The sequence below is a fragment of the Oncorhynchus gorbuscha genome, linkage group LG24 (genome assembly GCF_021184085.1).
Source record: "Oncorhynchus gorbuscha isolate QuinsamMale2020 ecotype Even-year linkage group LG24, OgorEven_v1.0, whole genome shotgun sequence".
In the NCBI taxonomy this organism is placed as follows: Eukaryota; Metazoa; Chordata; class Actinopteri; order Salmoniformes; family Salmonidae; genus Oncorhynchus; species Oncorhynchus gorbuscha.
In genome coordinates, this window is record NC_060196.1 from 2505476 (window position 1) to 2524223 (window position 18748).

Below are 18748 nucleotides of genomic sequence, written 5' to 3' on the forward strand. Positions count from 1 at the left end.
CTGTATAAGTGCTTTAAAGTCTCCTATGGAGTCTGATACACAGGTTAATACACACATCTTAATAATAACTATTTCTGGTAGTCAGGATGAGGTTTGTATGTAACATCCACAAATAAACCAATTAACGTATTATAATAGAAACTATGGTCACTCAACATTTTATTGTATTTATTTTTGTAAGAAGCGTGAGAATAAGAAGCTGAGATGGTTGAACTACATCCTCTTTAGGGACAATGACTCAATGTTAATTTTCTTAATTAATAATTGGCTTCTTAAACATTTTGCAATTCAGGTTACTCTTGGCTATTTTGGTGCTCTGTAGTTTGTTCACAACACACCAAAGTGTTGGATCATCTTCTTTCTTGAGTACCTCAGTAACGTTGAACACTTCATAAGGTGGAATCAACACCTCCTCCTCTTTTGTCCCCATTTTGGGGAAGGACTTCAGGTAAGCGCCAAAACACGTCTCTATCTCAAAGCAGGACTTTTGTCTCCAAATTCAGAATTGTCCTTGTTAAGAGAGCTGGAGGCAAAGTAGCCAAATCTAATAGTTTTGTTAACTTTACCCACAAACTTCATTTTGGTTCTTCTGTATGTGATGTGACAAGATTGTTTTTTTTTCAGGAGGCGAATGGCGTCAGTCAGGAGGAAATGCAGGGAGTGGAACTGGAAGGAGGTTGTGTACTCATATCTACTGGTCCGGACTGCTTGGTTGAACTCTGAGTGGATTGAAGGATGACCTGTTGTGTAAGCACAGATAGCCTTGATATGATTATTTGTAAGTTTGTCGCCATCATTGTACTCAGAATTGTCGTTTCGGAATCGTTCCTTCACATTTTCTGCACAACTTTTGGCCCAATTCCAGGCATTTTTGAAGGGCTCTTTGTTTTCATTTACAAGATATTCCTCCTCCACCTTGTTGCACATTTGTTCAGTGCAGCCGTTCTACATGTCGTCAACAGAGTCAGGGACCATGTCTAAGGGTATGCTGGAATTGAGACCAGGCTGACATGTCGTCAACAGTAGTCAGGGAGTCAGGGACCATGTCTAAGGGTATGCTGGAATTGAGACCAGGCTGACATGTCGTCAACAGAGTCAGGGACCATGTCTAAGGGTATGCTGGAATTGAGACCAGGCTGACATGTCGTCAACAGAGTCAGGGACCATGTCTAAGGGTATGCTGGAATTGAGACCAGGCTGACATGTCGTCAACAGAGTCAGGGACCATGTCTAAGGGTATGCTGGAATTGAGACCAGGCTGACATGTCGTCAACAGAGTCAGGGACCATGTCTAAGGGTATGCTGGAATTGAGACCAGGCTGACTGGTCAACCATGTCTAAGGGTATGCTGGAATTGAGACCAGGCTGACATGTCGTCAACAGAGTCAGGGACCATGTCTAAGGGTATGCTGGAATTGAGACCAGGCTGACATGTCGTCAACAGAGTCAGGGACCATGTCTAAGGGTATGCTGGAATTGAGACCAGGCTGACATGTCGTCAACAGAGTCAGGGACCATGTCTAAGGGTATGCTGGAATTGAGACCAGGCTGACATGTCGTCAACAGAGTCAGGGACCATGTCTAAGGGTATGCTGGAATTGAGACCAGGCTGACATGTCGTCAACAGAGTCAGGGACCATGTCTAAGGGTATGCTGGAATTGAGACCAGGCTGACATGTCGTCAACAGAGTCAGGGACCATGTCTAAGGGTATGCTGGAATTGAGACCAGGCTGACATGTCGTCAACAGAGTCAGGGACCATGTCTAAGGGTATGCTGGAAGACCAGGCTGACATGAGACAGAGTCAGGCCATGACATATGCTGGAATTGAGACCAGGCTGACATGTCGTCAACAGAGTCAGGGACCATGTCTAAGGGTATGCTGGAATTGAGACCAGAGCTGACATGTCGTCAACAGAGTCCAGGGACCATGTCTAAGGGTATGCTGGGGTATTGAGACCAGGCTGACATGTCGTCAACAGAGTCAGGGACCATGTCTAAGGGTATGCTGGAATTGAGACCAGGCTGACATGTCGTCAACAGAGTCAGGGACCATGTCTAAGGGTATGCTGGAATTGAGACCAGGCTGACATGTCGTCAACAGAGTCAGGGACCATGTCTAAGGGTATGCTGGAATGCTGGAATTGAGACCAGGCTGACATGTCGTCAACAGAGTCAGGGACCATGTCTAAGGGTATGCTGGAATTGAGACCAGGCTGACATGTCGTCAACAGAGTCAGGGACCATGTCTAAGGGTATGCTGGAATTGAGACCAGGCTGACATGTCGTCAACAGAGTCAGGGACCATGTCTAAGGGTATGCTGGAATTGAGACCAGGCTGACATGTCAACAGAGTCAGGGACCATGTCTAAGGGTATGCTGGAATTGAGACCAGGCTGACATGTCGTCAACAGAGTCAGGGACCATGTCTAAGGGTATGCTGGAATTGAGACCAGGCTGACATGTCGTCAACAGAGTCAGGGACCATGTCTAAGGGTATGCTGGAATTGAGACCAGGCTGACATGTCGTCAGGGACCATGTCTAAGGGTATGACCAGGCTGACATGTCTAAACAGAGTCAGGGACCATGTCTGGAATTGAGACCAGGCTGACATGTCGTCAACAGAGTCAGGGACCATGTCTAAGGGTATGCTGGAATTGAGACCAGGCTGACATGTCGTCAACAGAGTCAGGGACCATGTCTAAGGGTATGCTGGAATTGAGACCAGGCTGACATGAGGGACCATGTCTAAGGGTATGCTGGAATTGAGACCAGGCTGACATGTCGTCAAGAGTCAGGGACCATGTCAAGGGACCCAGGCTGACATCTCGTCAAGGGGACCATGTCTATGCTGGAATTGAGACCAGGCTGACATGTCGTCAACAGAGTCAGGGACCATGTCAAGGGATGCTGGAATTGAGACCAGGCTGACATGTCTCAAGAGTCAGGGACCATGTCTAAGGGTATGCTGGAATTGAGACCAGGCTGACATGTCGTCAACAGAGTCAGGGACCATGTCTAAGGGTATGCTGGAATTGAGACCAGGCTGACATGTCGTCAACAGAGTCAGGGACCATGTCTAAGGGTATGCTGGAATTGAGACCAGGCTGACATGTCGTCAACAGAGTCAGGGACCATGTCTAAGGGTATGCTGGAATTGAGACCAGGCTGACATGTCGTCAACAGAGTCAGGGACCATGTCTAAGGGTATGCTGGAATTGAGACCAGGCTGACATGTCGTCAACAGAGTCAGGGACCATGTCTAAGGGTATGCTGGAATTGAGACCAGGCTGACATGTCGTCAACAGAGTCAGGGACCATGTCTAAGGGTATGCTGGAATTGAGACCAGGCTGACATGTCGTCAACAGAGTCAGGGACCATGTCTAAGGGTATGCTGGAATTGAGACCAGGCTGACATGTCGTCAACAGAGTCAGGGACCATGTCTAAGGGTATGCTGGAATTGAGACCAGGCTGACATGTCGTCAACAGAGTCAGGGACCATGTCTAAGGGTATGCTGGAATTGAGACCAGGCTGACATGTCGTCAACAGAGTCAGGGACCATGTCTAAGGGTATGCTGGAATTGAGACCAGGCTGACATGTCGTCAACAGAGTCAGGGACCATGTCTAAGGGTATGCTGGAATTGAGACCAGGCTGACATGTCGTCAACAGAGTCAGGGACCATGTCTAAGGGTATGCTGGAATTGAGACCAGGCTGACATGTCGTCAACAGAGTCAGGGACCATGTCTAAGGGTATGCTGGAATTGAGACCAGGCTGATGCTGGAGTCAGGGACCATGTCTAAGGGTATGCTGGAATTGAGACCAGGCTGACATGTCGGGTCTGGAATTGAGACCAGGCTGACATGTCGTCACAGTCAGGGACCATGTCTAAGGGTAGTCAGGGACCATGTCTAAGGGTATGCTGGAATTGAGACCAGGCTGACATGTCGTCAACAGAGTCAGGGACCATGTCTAAGGGTATGCTGGAATTGAGACCAGGCTGACATGTCGTCAACAGAGTCAGGGACCATGTCTAAGGGTCCAGGCTGACATGGAGTCATGTCTGGGTATGCTGAGAGACCAGGCTGACATGTCGTCAACAGAGTCAGGGACCATGTCTAAGGGTATGCTGGAATTGAGACCAGGCTGACATGTCGAGTCAGGGACAGAGTCAGGGACCATGTCTAAGGGGGACCATGTATGCTGGAATTGAGACCAGGCTGACATGTCGTCAACAGAGTCAGGGACCATGTCTAAGGGTATGCTGGAATTGAGACCAGGCTGACATGTCAACAGAGTCAGGGACCATGTCTAAGGGTATGCTGGAATTGAGACCAGGCTGACATGTCGTCAACAGAGTCAGGGACCATGTCTAAGGGTATGCTGGAATTGAGACCAGGCTGACATGTCGTCAACAGAGTCAGGGACCATGTCTAAGGGTATGCTGGAATTGAGACCAGGCTGACATGTCGTCAACAGAGTCAGGGACCATGTCTAAGGGTATGCTGGAATTGAGACCAGGCTGACATGTCGTCAACAGAGTCAGGGACCATGTCTAAGGGTATGCTGGAATTGAGACCAGGCTGACATGTCGTCAACAGAGTCAGGGACCATGTCTAAGGGTATGCTGGAATTGAGACCAGGCTGACATGTCGTCAACAGAGTCAGGGACCATGTCTAAGGGTATGCTGGAATTGAGACCAGGCTGACATGTCGTCAACAGAGTCAGGGACCATGTCTAAGGGTATGCTGGAATTGAGACCAGGCTGACATGTCGTCAACAGAGTCAGGGACCATGTCTAAGGGTATGCTGGAATTGAGACCAGGCTGACATGTCGTCAACAGAGTCAGGGACCATGTCTAAGGGTATGCTGGAATTGAGACCAGGCTGACATGTCGTCAACAGAGTCAGGGACCATGTCTAAGGGTATGCTGGAATTGAGACCAGGCTGACATGTCAGGAGTCAGGGACAGTCGCTGGAATTGAGACCAGTCAGGGACCATGTCTGGAATTGGGTATGCTGGAATTGAGACCAGGCTGACATGTCGTCAACAGAGTCAGGGACCATGTCTAAGGGTATGCTGGAATTGAGACCAGGCTGACATGTCGTCAACAGAGTCAGGGACCATGTCTAAGGGTATGCTGGAATTGAGACCAGGCTGACATGTCGTCAACAGAGTCAGGGACCATGTCTAAGGGTATGCTGGAATTGAGACCAGGCTGACATGTCGTCAACAGAGTCAGGGACCATGTCTAAGGGTATGCTGGAATTGAGACCAGGCTGACATGTCGTCAACAGAGTCAGGGACCATGTCTAAGGGTATGCTGGAATTGAGACCAGGCTGACATGTCGTCAGACAGAGTCAGGGACCATGTCTATGCTGGAAGGACCAGGCTGTATGCTGGAATTGAGACCAGGCTGACCATGTCTAAGGGTATGCTGGAATTGAGACCAGGCTGAGTCAGAGGACCATGTCTAAGGGTATGCTGGAATTGAGACCAGGCTGACATGTCGTCAACAGAGTCAGGGACCATGTCTAAGGGTATGCTGGAATTGAGACCAGGCTGACATGTCGTCAACAGAGTCAGGGACCATGTCTAAGGGTATGCTGGAATTGAGACCAGGCTGACATGTCGTCAACAGAGTCAGGGACCATGTCTAAGGGTATGCTGGAATTGAGACCAGGCTGACATGTCGTCAACAGAGTCAGGGACCATGTCTAAGGGTATGCTGGAATTGAGACCAGGCTGACATGTCGTCAACAGAGTCAGGGACCATGTCTAAGGGTATGCTGGAATTGAGACCAGGCTGACATGTCGTCAACAGAGTCAGGGACCATGTCTAAGGGTATGCTGGAATTGAGACCAGGCTGACATGTGTCAGGCTGACAGAGTCAGGGACCATGTCTAAGGGTATGCTGGAATTGAGACCAGGCTGACATGTCGTCAACAGAGTCAGGGACCATGTCTAAGGGTATGCTGGAATTGAGACCAGGCTGACATGTCGTCAACAGAGTCAGGGACCATGTCTAAGGGTATGCTGGAATTGAGACCAGGCTGACATGTCGTCAACAGAGTCAGGGACCATGTCTAAGGGTATGCTGGAATTGAGACCAGGCTGACATGTCGTCAACAGAGTCAGGGACCATGTCTAAGGGTATGCTGGAATTGAGACCAGGCTGACATGTCGTCAACAGAGTCAGGGACCATGTCTAAGGGTATGCTGGAATTGAGACCAGGCTGACATGTCGTCAACAGAGTCAGGGACCATGTCTAAGGGTATGCTGGAATTGAGACCAGGCTGACATGTGGAATTGAGACCAGGCTCAACAGAGTCAGGGACCATGTCTAAGGGTATGCTGGAATTGAGACCAGGCTGACATGTCGTCAACAGAGTCAGGGACCATGTCTAAGGGTATGCTGGAATTGAGACCAGGCTGACATGTCGTCAACAGAGTCAGGGACCATGTCTAAGGGTATGCTGGAATTGAGACCAGGCTGACATGTCGTCAGCAGAGTCAGACCATGTCAGGGACCAGGCTGACATGTCGTCAACAGAGTCAGGGACCATGTCTAAGGGTATGCTGGAATTGAGACCAGGCTGACATGTCGTCAACAGAGTCAGGGACCATGTCTAAGGGTATGCTGGAATTGAGACCAGGCTGACATGTCGTCAACAGAGTCAGGGACCATGTCTAAGGGTATGCTGGAATTGAGACCAGGCTGACATGTCGTCAACAGAGTCAGGGACCATGTCTAAGGGTATGCTGGAATTGAGACCAGGCTGACATGTCGTCAACAGAGTCAGGGACCATGTCTAAGGGTATGCTGGAATTGAGACCAGGCTGACATGTCGTCAACAGAGTCAGGGACCATGTCTAAGGGTATGCTGGAATTGAGACCAGGCTGACATGTCGTCAACAGAGTCAGGGACCATGTCTAAGGGTATGCTGGAATTGAGACCAGGCTGACATGTCATGAGTCTGTCTAAGGGTATGCTGGAATTGAGACCAGGCTGACATGTCAACAGAGTCAGGGACCATGTCTAAGGGTATGCTGGAATTGAGACCAGGCTGATGGAGATGAACCTTCAGAGAATATGGAGGAGAATACAGAGAAACAGTTTTATACATATTATTATTATATATTTTTTACTGTAACAATCTTGTTCTCATCTTAAAAGTAGCAAGACTATATGCTGAAAGTACCATCTTGGAGTCCACGTCTTACCATCTTCGAGTCCACACCCAGAGTCCAAACATGGAAGACACACAGCACAGCAAAGGTTAGGATGTTGTCTCTCCCCATGACTTCAGCAGCACCTGTAGTAAAACACCATGTACAGGAGACAAATACCAATCATCATAACAAACACATGATACAACACAGCTTTCATCATAACAATACAAACACATGATACAACATAGCTTTCATCATAACAATACAAACACATGATACAACACAGCTTTCATCATAACAATACAAACACATGATACAACATAGCTTTGATGTTTTTCACATTTTAAAATAAATTGCAAAAGCACCATATATGAGCTGATAGTAAACATACTGGCAATCATTATATTCATTATAGAAATAGATTTGATATTATTCACTTCTAAAAATTGCCAGGACTTTTTGGAAAGCCAACATTTAATAAAGGCTTTATTGTGAAGTAAAACTACTGTCAATCAAGTCTCATTCAATAATTGTTGTTTTGGCAATTTCCTGTATTACCAAATGAGGAGAGTTACAAACCACCAGTCAGAGTTATACTTAAACTTCATCTTTAATAATAATTAAGCTTTTCTCATGACAAGTATCTCACATAAGCATATTATGTAAATAAAACATCTTATTTGTCTATGTTACCCAACTAATTCTGATTCATCCTCCACATTGTCTTGCTACTTTTTTCCAATTGACCGCAGAATGACAACAGATATATGTAAACTCTATAGAGAACGGAAGGAAACCGCTCAGGGATTTCACAATGAGGTCAATGGTGACTTTAGATGAGTTAAAGATTGTAATGCCTGTGATAGTAGAAAACTGAGCATGGATCAACAATATTGTACTTACTCCACAAGACTTACCTAAATGACAGATGGAGAACGAAGCCTGTACCGAATACAATGTTGCAAAACATGCGACCTGTTTGCAATAAGACACAAAAGTAAAACTGCTAAAAAAATTGCAAATAATAAATTATATCCTCAATACAAAGTGTTATATAAGGGGGAAAATCCAACAGAACAAATCACTGAGTACAACTTGTCATATTTTCAAGCATGGTGATGGTTGCATCATGTTATGGGTATAATTGTCATTGACAAGGACTAGGGATTTTTTTGGGGGAATAAAGCTAAGCACAAGAACAATCCTAGAGTAAAATCTTGTTCAGTCTGCTTTCCACCAGACACAGAGAGATACATTCACCTTTCAGCAGGAAATAGCCTGAAACACAAGGCCAAATGTACATTGGAGTTGCTTAACAAGACAACATTGAATGTTCTTGAGTGGTCTAATTACAGTTTTGACTAAATTGTCTTGAAAATATATGGCAAGACTAGAAAATGACTATCTAGCAATGATCAACAACCGACTTGATTGAGCTTTCAGAATACAAAAACATACAAATGTTGTACAATGCAGGTAGGCAAAGTTCCTAACTTACCCAGAAAGACTCACAGCTGTAATTGCTGTGAAAATAGATTCTAACATGTATTGACTCAGGGGGTTGAATACTTATCTAATCAAGATATATTTGTTTTATTTTTCATTAACTTTTCACAAATGTAAAATAATTTCTTCCACTTTGACACCTAGTCAGAACTAGGGGTGGCAGGGTAGCCTAGTGGTTAGAGTGGAGGGGCGGCAGGGTAGCCTAGTGGTTAGAGTGGAGGGGTGGCAGGGTAGCCCAGTGGTTAGAGTGGAGGGGTGGCAGGGTAGCCCAGTGGTTAGAGTGGAGGGGCGGCAGGTTAGCCTAGTGGTTAGAGTGGAGGGGTGGCAGGGTAGCCCAGTGGTTAGAGTGGAGGGGCGGCAGGGTAGCCTAGTGGTTAGAGTGGAGGGGCGGCAGGGTAGCCTAGTGGTTAGAGTGGAGGGGTGGCAGGGTGGCCTACTGGTTAGAGTGCTGGACTAGTATCCAGAAGGTTGCAAGTTCAAACCCCCGAGCTGACAAGGTACAAATCTGTCCTTCTACCCCTGAACAGGCAGATAACTAACCCACTGTTCCTAGGCTGTCATTGTAAAAAATAATTTGTTCTTAACTGACTTGCCTAGTTAAATAAAGGTTAAAAAAATAGTATTTTGTGTAAATCTTTGACAAAAAAATTACATTTAAATCCATTTGATTCCCGCTTTGTAACACAACTAAATATTAAGTAAGTATTTAGTTAGTATTTAACTATGTATTTAATTAGTACTACTGATATAAACTCTATAGAGAAATAATGAATACTACTACTGACAATGCCATATATCATACCACCACTGTTGTTGTAACATCTTATCAGATTATAATGATCTGATAGTTCAACTTACCAGACTGGAGCACGATTGAGGTTGTTTTGTATTAATCAGCTTCAGGACTTGTGTTTGCAGCTTTTCTGCAAAGGTCTACTTATACCTGGTCAGACATCTGACTCATACAAGCCCACACAACCACAAACATTGTTCCCACACAGAAGTACCAGATCCTACGGTCACACGGTCACAGGCTCTCAGGTTGTGTGAGTAACTGGTAATGACGTCACAGTTCCAGCGATTTCTCAGTGATACGATTTAATGTAAAACGTTTGTGAAAGAACCAAACCACTGGTTGAATAAATGTTGTTTTCACATCATTTCAATGAAATTAGGTGGAACCAGTGTGGAATGGATGTTGAACTGAGGTCTGTGCCCATTGGGAAGTATCCTAATACGAATGGAATAGAAAATATTGTCTATTGAACACTTCATAGGGGGGAATCAGCACCTCCTTCTCATGCGGCAGCTGAGAGTACCCCCCCCCCCCAGTGGGGCACCAAGGTAGGTGGTGACCTCAAAACAGGAGTGAGTTCCAAGGTATTTAGAGGTGATTTGCTTGTCTAAAGAGCTGTCCAAATCACATTGTAGTATTTCAGACACCATAGAAAGCCTCTGGTTCCTCGGAAGGTTTGGAAATGCTTAATGTTCTTGTTCAGAATTCCCAAGGCCTTGGTCAGAAGGTGCAGGGAATGGTACTTAAATATTGTGTTGTTGCTCTTATTTTGGGTACGAGTGGCTTCGTTGAATGACTTGTAAATGTTGGATGTTGCATTCACACACAGCTGGATTGTCAGGGAATACTTTTTAGTTCAGTTCTGGTTTGCAATGTAAATGTCAATGTAAAATGCACATATAATCAACAGTGTAATGTTTGGATTCAGTCTAGTCAGGTGACCTGTTGTGTCCTCACCTTTCGTTTAGTCATTGTTCCATAGTCTCCCAACTGTTCCCTTTTAAGTGGTTACGCATGTATCTTCTGCAAGAAACACTTCAATTAAGCCCTATCCATATAGGTAAATTCCCACGAGCGTAAGTGGTTAATGGTATTACAGTTTTTTTATATTTCATAAAATATTTCACATTTGGTCAAATGTGGAATGATACCAGTCATCCGTTAATCATCAGGGTGACTTCTGACTACTGTTGATCTCTTTCCCACTAACAGGCAACTTGTTCTAGTATGTTTCCACTCAGAACCCACACTAAAGTTTGAGGCCCTCTTGAAGGTGTGACACAGTCATCATCAGACTGAGTTTATTGTAAACACCAACCACAACACAAACACCCTGACAAAGATAAAAGTCATTAAGTTAGCCAGATGTAACTATGCAGGTGTCAGTATTGCTGTAAGAGACATTTATGATCATGTCCATCTCTTAGAGATATTGTATTTTATGGTAGTGGTTGGTACTGCCACAAAAAATAGTTTCCCAGTTGCATCTGGGAAACTGGATGACATTTATCTTTGTCAGGTTGTTTGTGTTGTGGTTTGCTCCAAAGTCAGTCTGACGATGACTCTGTCACACCCTCAAGAGGGCCTCAAACATTAGCGTGGGTTTTGAGTGGTCAAGTCAATCTGACCTTCAGTGCTCACTAATGTGTAGACAACTTCACGTCAGTCTTTTTTTTGTGGCAGTACCAAGTATCCTAATTTGAATAGAACATGACAGAATAGACTAAAATAGAACATCTTTATTGTCCATTAACATATTTTATAAATATATCCCATTTGGTAAACATGCATTGATAAAAATAACTGTATGCTTATGGATGTGTAGCTAGCTACAGTATGTAGTCGATCTGTGTATGGACCTTAAAATGTTTGGTATGAACATTAGTTCAGAACCTATCTATGAACCTCAGCTATCATAGTTGTTGTATTGACTTCAAGTCTGAATGGCATTAATGAAGCCTATGGATTGAGTAGAATATAATGACATTTATGTTCCAAGGATGAACGTCCTATATACATGTACTGTAGTTATTACCACTCATGAGATCCCCACATTGCAGCCAGTACATTGAATACCTTCACTGATCATGTACTCTTCCTTGGAAAATAAAGGTGTGGTTCAGGTATGAATCTCTGATACATTCTTTTTCAGTCATATTCAATACCAGATGTATCAAACTCCATTATTTGAATGATGCTGTGTCTGCAACAATGTATTACAATTATACACTTCAACAGTGTTGACCACTCCTGCTCCTGGAACATCAATGATTACACATTGTAACTTTACAATAGACTAGAAACATGTAAAGGCTGATTTGTAATTCATATATACAGCAATACACCTATGCTTATCTAACTCTCTTCACCTACATTCATCCGAGGACACAGGATAGTATTCCAATGAGATACCTAATTTCAACCAGGGGAGAATGTGTAACGCTTTATTGAAATGTCATTATACAGGTGTTATAAATACATAATACATGCGTTATAAATATTATAATTGTAATACAAGTTCAATCTGTACTTCAATGCACATATGGTGTGCATTATAAAAAAAAGAAGAAGAAAGAGGAGGTAGAGGTAGAGGTGTTGAAGACAGAAAAGGTAAAACAGAGGAACAGGGGAAGACAGCATATGATTAATGAATTACAGTGTTACACTAATATTCTCTCAGTTCATCACAATTACAAAGTGTCTCTAGCGGTGTCTCCTAACCAGCCTTGGGCTCCCAGTCGGCCCAAAGGTTATCTTAAGAGTGGGTGAGGTGGCAATGACGGGACTGGCTTCCTCTCTCACATCAACACATACCTGCTGACGAGAGACAGATAGATAGAGAGAGAGCATGATTAAGCTTAGTTGTTTTTTATTCTAACACGGTCACCATAATCATCTGGAGGTGAAATACAAAACTTACCTTGGATTATTAACTCTGGGACTACTACATCTCTATCTGTATGTCAATGTAAAGCATCTCTTTAATAATACTTCCTGTATAATATAGGGATAATATCCCTTATAACAAATCATGATAACATTGGATAGATAGATACATGTGCACGTGTAGCATGTGACAATAGCAGGGTCATATCAAGGATAGCATCACAAATCAATACATAAATACCACTCGAGGTTTGATGATAACTTGATCATTTGAATCAGCTGCCCACTGCACTGAGGCTAGGTAACACGGTCACCACCGATAAATCCAGGATTATCGAAAACTTCAACAAGCATTTCTCAACGGCCGGCCATGCCTTCCTCATGGCTACTCCAACCTCGGCCAACCGCCCCCCCCCCCCCCCCCCGCAGCTACTCGACCAAGCCTCTCCAGGTTCTCCTTTACCCAAATCCAGATAGCAGATGTTCTGAAGGAGCTGCAAAACCTGGACCCGTACAAATCAGCTGGGCTTGACAATCTGGACCCTCTATTTCTGAAACTATCCACCGCCATTGTCGCAACCCCTATTACCAGCCTGTTCAAACTCACTTTCATATCGTCTGAGATCCCCAAGGATTGAAAGCTGCCGCAGTAATCCCCCTCTTAAAAGGGGGAGACACCCTGGACCCAAACGGTTACAGACCTATATCCATCCTGCCCTGCCTATCTAAGGTCTTTGAAAGCCAAGTCAACAAACAGGTCATTGACCATCTCGAATCCCACCGTACCTTCTCCGCTGTGCAATCTGGTTTCCGAGCCGGTCAAGGGGGCACCTCAGCCACGCTCAAGGTACTAAACGATATCATAACCGCCATCGATAAAAGACAGTACTGTGCAGCCATCTTCCTCGACCTTGCCAAGGCTTTCGACTCTGTCAATCATCATATTCTTATCGGCAGACTCAGTAGCCTCGGTTTTTCTGATGACTGCCTTGCCTGGTTCACCAACTACTTTGCAGACAGTGTTCAGTGTGTCAAATTGAAGGGCATGCTGTCCGGTCCTCTGGCAGTCTCTATGGGGGTGCCACAGGGTTCAATTCTCGGGCCGACTCTTTTCTCTGTATATATCAATGATGTTGCTCTTGCTGCGGGCGATTCCCTGATCCACCTCTACGCAGACAACACCATTCTGTATAATTCCGGCCAGTCCTTGGACACTGTGCTATCTAACCTCCAAACGAGCTTCAATGCCATACAACACTCCTTCCGTGGCCTCCAACTGCTCTTAAACGCTAGTAAAACCAAATGCATGCTTTTCAACCGTTCGCTGCCTGCACCCGCACGCCCGACTAGCATCACCACCCTGGATGGTTCCGACCTAGAATATGTGGACATCTTTAAGTACCTAGGTGTCTGGCTAGACTGTAAACTCTCCTTCCAGACTCATATCAAACATCTCCAATCTAAAATCAAATCTAGAGTCGGCTTTCTATTCCGCAACAAAGCCTCCTTCACTCACGTCGCCAAACTTACCCTAGTAAACTGACTATCCTATTGATCCTCGACTTCGGCGATGTCATCTACAAAATAACTTCCAACACTCTACTCAGCAAACTGGATGCAGTTTATCACAGTGCCATCCGTTTTGTTACTAAAGCACCTTATACCACCCACCACTGCGACCTATATGCTCTAGTCGGCTGGCCCTCGCTACATATTCGTCGCCAGACCCACTGGCTCCAGTTCATCTACAAGTTCATGCTAGGTAAAGCTCCGCCTTATCTCAGTTCACCTGTCACGATGGCAACACCCACCCGTAGCACGCGCTCCAGCAGGTAAATCGCACTGATCATCCCTAAAGCCAACACCTCATTTGGCCGCCTTTCGTTCCAGTTCTCTGCTGCCTGTGACTGGAACGAATTGCAAAAATTGCTGAAGTTGGAGACTTTTATCTCCCTCACCAATTTCAATCTGCTATCTGAGCAGCTAACCGATCGCTGCAGCTGTACATAGTCTATCGGTAAATAGCCCACCCAATTTTACCTACCTCATCCCCATACTGTTTTTATTTATTTACTTTTCTGCTCTTTTGCACACCAATATCTCTACCTTTTCATGACCATCTGATCATTTATCACTCCAGTGTTAATCTGCAAAATTGTAATTATTCGCCTACCTCCTCATGCCTTTTGCACACAATGTATATAGACTCTCTTTTTTTCTACTGTGTTATTGATTTGTTAATTGTTTACTCCATGTGTAACTCTGTGTTGTCTGTTCACACTGCTATGCTTTATCTTGGCCAGGTCGCAGTTGCAAATGAGAACTTGTTCTCAACTAGCCTACCTGGTTAAATAAAGGTGAAATAAAATAAAATTAAAAAGTGCTAAGGCAAAAACAAAAAAACAGACTACACAAAAGTACTTGATCTATCCAAAATAGCCTACTCTCTCACTTTGACAGCTGGGCCTGTTATCCTTTCACCCTCCTCCAAAACATCCTAATGTTTGCCATTATCAAGAGTGGCACTGGGGCTAAAACAATATCCATTGTGTTGGAGGACTGCACCTAAAATGGCTGGAGACTCATAACTAATCAAAGAGCATGTATGTATATGTCCTGACCAAAAGAGGAGGAGTGAGTGGTAGGGTTCAATTGACGTTGGAGCACAGCAAGATTCTCAGAAGACAGGGGGCATGGGATGTCAGGAACAATGACCCCATTGTCACAGTGTATCCAGATTCCAGGTTATCCTCCTGATAAAGCAGGTCCTCCAGATGCTGAATCTGAAATGCTCAAAAGAAACAAATCTGTCTTAGTGATGATACATTTGGCAGCAACAGGGGCTTGATAGTCCAGTGAAAATGGCTGAGTGTATATGTGGTGTAAATCTGTAGTAAGCATGTGGAAAACATAGTGCAAAGAACAAGTACCAAACACCTTTATAGAAGAAGTGCAAGCAGATGAGGAAATGTGGCTATATACAGCAGAATACATTATATAGTGAATCCTGCAAAATGGCAAATGTAAATCAAGGAAAAACCGTGCCCCTGTGCCCAATAAAAAACACACTACCCTCCCAAAAGCAGAATAAAATGTTAGACAACCCACCAGCCCCCCCACACAAACATTTCTAACTGTTCCTAACAGGTATCTTTTGTGATCTTTCACCCCTCAGAAACCCCCTGCTAACAAGTTTGAGGCCCTCTTGAAGGTGTGAAACAAACAGTCATCAGGTTGAGTTTGGTGTAAACCACAACACACAAATAACCTAACAAAGATAAGATAAATGTCATTTAGTTCCCAATGTAACTTTGCATGTGCCATTACTGTATTAGATATTCATTATCATGTCCATCTTTTAGGTAAACACATTGTTTATATTAGTGTCAAAGACACTGTTTAGTGTCAAAGTGGATAGACGGTAGGTTGTATGATTGTTCACTGCTTCCCTGTGACTTCTGTTTTCTCTGTTAATCAACACATGGCTGCTGAAAGGGTTCTTGATAACTGCCCCCCTCTAACCCCTGTCATAACATTATCCGTGTTCCAGGTTGAGTACATTGCAAACACCTACCAGACCTCAAAACTCTTGGATAGGTGTTTAACATAGTTTAGGGTTAGGATAAGGGTTAAAGTTAGGGTTATGGCTATTGTTAGTTAGTAGATATTTAGTTGAAATGTTACTGAAGCCTCGGTTCCATTTGCACTTTGAAGCCAGACACAGAGCCATGTATTTAGCTTGCTAATGTTATCGCTACATAACAGACTAGCTAGCTTTATTCCTACCTTGGTAGCCATGGCATTGGCTATATGATGTAGCTAGCTAGCTAGCTTTCAATACGACCTGGCCAGTTAAACCATCCTGCTATCTCTCGTTAGCTCAATCACAAATAAATGAATGATCCAGCTATGATGCTAATTCATGTCATGTCTGACTACAACAGTGTTGCTTGTTCATGTGCAAGCTAACAGCAACAAGCTAATACGAGCTAGCTAAATGTGGTATCAGCATCCAGCAGTGATCAGCTGGTGGTTGCATGGTAACAACGTCACCAGCACAATTTTTAATCGAGCTGGCACCAGTTGTGAAACTGGGCTGCACTGGCCCGGGTTTCCCTCAACCCAGCTCCAATTAGAAAATTCCATTCGAGCCAGCTCGAATTTGACCCTAATTTGGACCTAAGGGGCACCCGAGTGGCGCAGTGGTCTAAGACACTGCATCTCAGTGCAAGAGATTATAATAATGTGATTGTTGAATTCAACAGACTGTAGTACAATAGATGTTGTTTTGTATTGTTCAGTTTCAGGACTTTTGTGTTGCAGACTGAAAAGACCTCTACTTTTACCTGGTCAGATTTCTGACTTTACAAGCAGACATACAGTTGAAGTCAAAAGTTCACATACACTTAGGTCATTAAAACTAGTTTTTCAACCACTCCACAAATTTCTCGTTAACAAACTATAGTTTTGGCAAGTCGGTTAGGACATCTACTTTGTGTATGACAAGTAATTTTCCTGCAATTGTTTACAGACAGATTATTTAATTTATAATTCACTGTATCACCATGGCAGTGGTTCAGAAGTTTACATACACTAAGTTGACTGTGCCTTTAAAACAGCTTGGAAAATTCCTGAAAATTATGTCATGGCTTTAGAAGCTTCTGATAGGCTAATTGACATCATTTGAGTCAATTGGAGGTGTACCTCTGGATGTATTTCAAGGCCAACCTTCAAACTCAGTGCCTCTTTGCTTGACATCATGGGAAAATCAAAAGAAATCAGCCAAGAATTCAGATTTTTTTTTGTAGACCTCCAGACTACGGTTTGCAACTGCACATGGGAAGAAATATCATACTTTTTAGAGACATGCCCTCTGATCTGATGAAACAAAAATTGAACTGTTTGGCTTGCAAGCCGAAGAACACCATCCCAACCATGAAGCATGTGGATGGCAGCATCATGTTGTGGGACTGGTGCACTTCACAAAAGAGATGGCATCATGAGGAAGGAAAATTATGTGGATATATTGAAGCAACATCTCAAGACATCAGTTAAAGTTAAAGCTTGGTCGCAAATAGGTCTTCCAAATGGACAATGACCCCAAGCATACTTCCAAAGTTGTGGCAAAATGGATTAAGGACAACAAAGTCAAGATATTGGAGTGGCCATCACAAATCCCTGACCTCAAACCTATAGAAAATGTATGGGCAGAACTGAAAAAGTGTGTGTGAGCAAGGAGGCCTACAAACCTGACTAAGTTACACCAGCTCTGTCAGGAGGAATGGGCAAAATTCACCCAACTTATTGTGGGAAGCTTGTGGAAGGCTACCCGAAATGTTTGACCCAAGTTAAACAATTTATAGGCAGTGCTACCAAATACTAATTGAGTGTATGTAAACTTCTGACCCACTGGGCCTGTGATGAAAGAAAGAAAATATGAAATAAATAGTTCTCTCTACTATTATTCTGACATTTCACATTCTTAAAATAAAGTGATGATCCTAACTGACCTAAGACAGGGAATTTGACCAGGATTGAATGTCAGAAAGTGTGCAAAACTGAGTTTAAATGTATTTGGCTAAGGTGTATGTAAACTTCCGACATCAACTGCAACTACAAATCCTGTTCCCACACTGAAGCACCAAGCTAATACGTGCACAAAGTCATGCAGATCTTCATGTCTGCAAATGTAAACATGCATGAGGATGTACACAGCTCTACCTTGGTTCACCACAGGGCCATTTGCAACTAAAAGTGATGCTACTGAGAAAGAGTTAACGTTCCCCCTTTCTGTCTTTCTCACGCTCTTCTCAACCCCAAGTCAAACACCTCAATGTGTGGTCAGTCGGTTGTCATGGTCACCGTCTCTGAGGTTGTGTGACTGGGAATGACGTCACTGGATGAGTTCTACCTATTTCTCAACAACAGGTTTTATTTAAAAATGTTGTGGCAGAACCAAGTATCATCATTTTAATAGAATAAAATAGAAAATCTTAATTGTCAATTAAAATATGTCGTAAAATATATCATATTTGGTATATGTGGAACAGTGGAGGCTGCTGAAGGGAGTAAGTACCCTGTGTTTGATGTATTTGAATCCCTTCCCCCAGATCCTGCTCCAGTCATTACCACAAGCCCCCCTCCCCAACTAAGGTGCCACCAACCTCCTGTGATATAGAATGATACCAGTCATCAGTCAGTCATCAAGGTGACTTCACTCATGACTTCTGACTGCTGTTTAGATCTTTCCTAGCCTGAGTCCCAGATCTGTTTCTACTGCCTTGCTAACTTGAGGTGTCATAAAAAAGATTCACCCCCCTCTGAAATGTAAAAAATATTTTCATATAACCTTCCCCTTGTCCTGTCCAAAAATGT

General features: G+C 43.9%; 1 pseudogene; it reads right to left on the reverse strand.

The window, feature by feature from the left end:
- Positions 1–253: 253 nt before the first annotated feature.
- On the reverse strand, positions 254–7314 carry LOC124012117 (annotated as a pseudogene).
- Positions 7315–18748: the final 11434 nt, after the last annotated feature.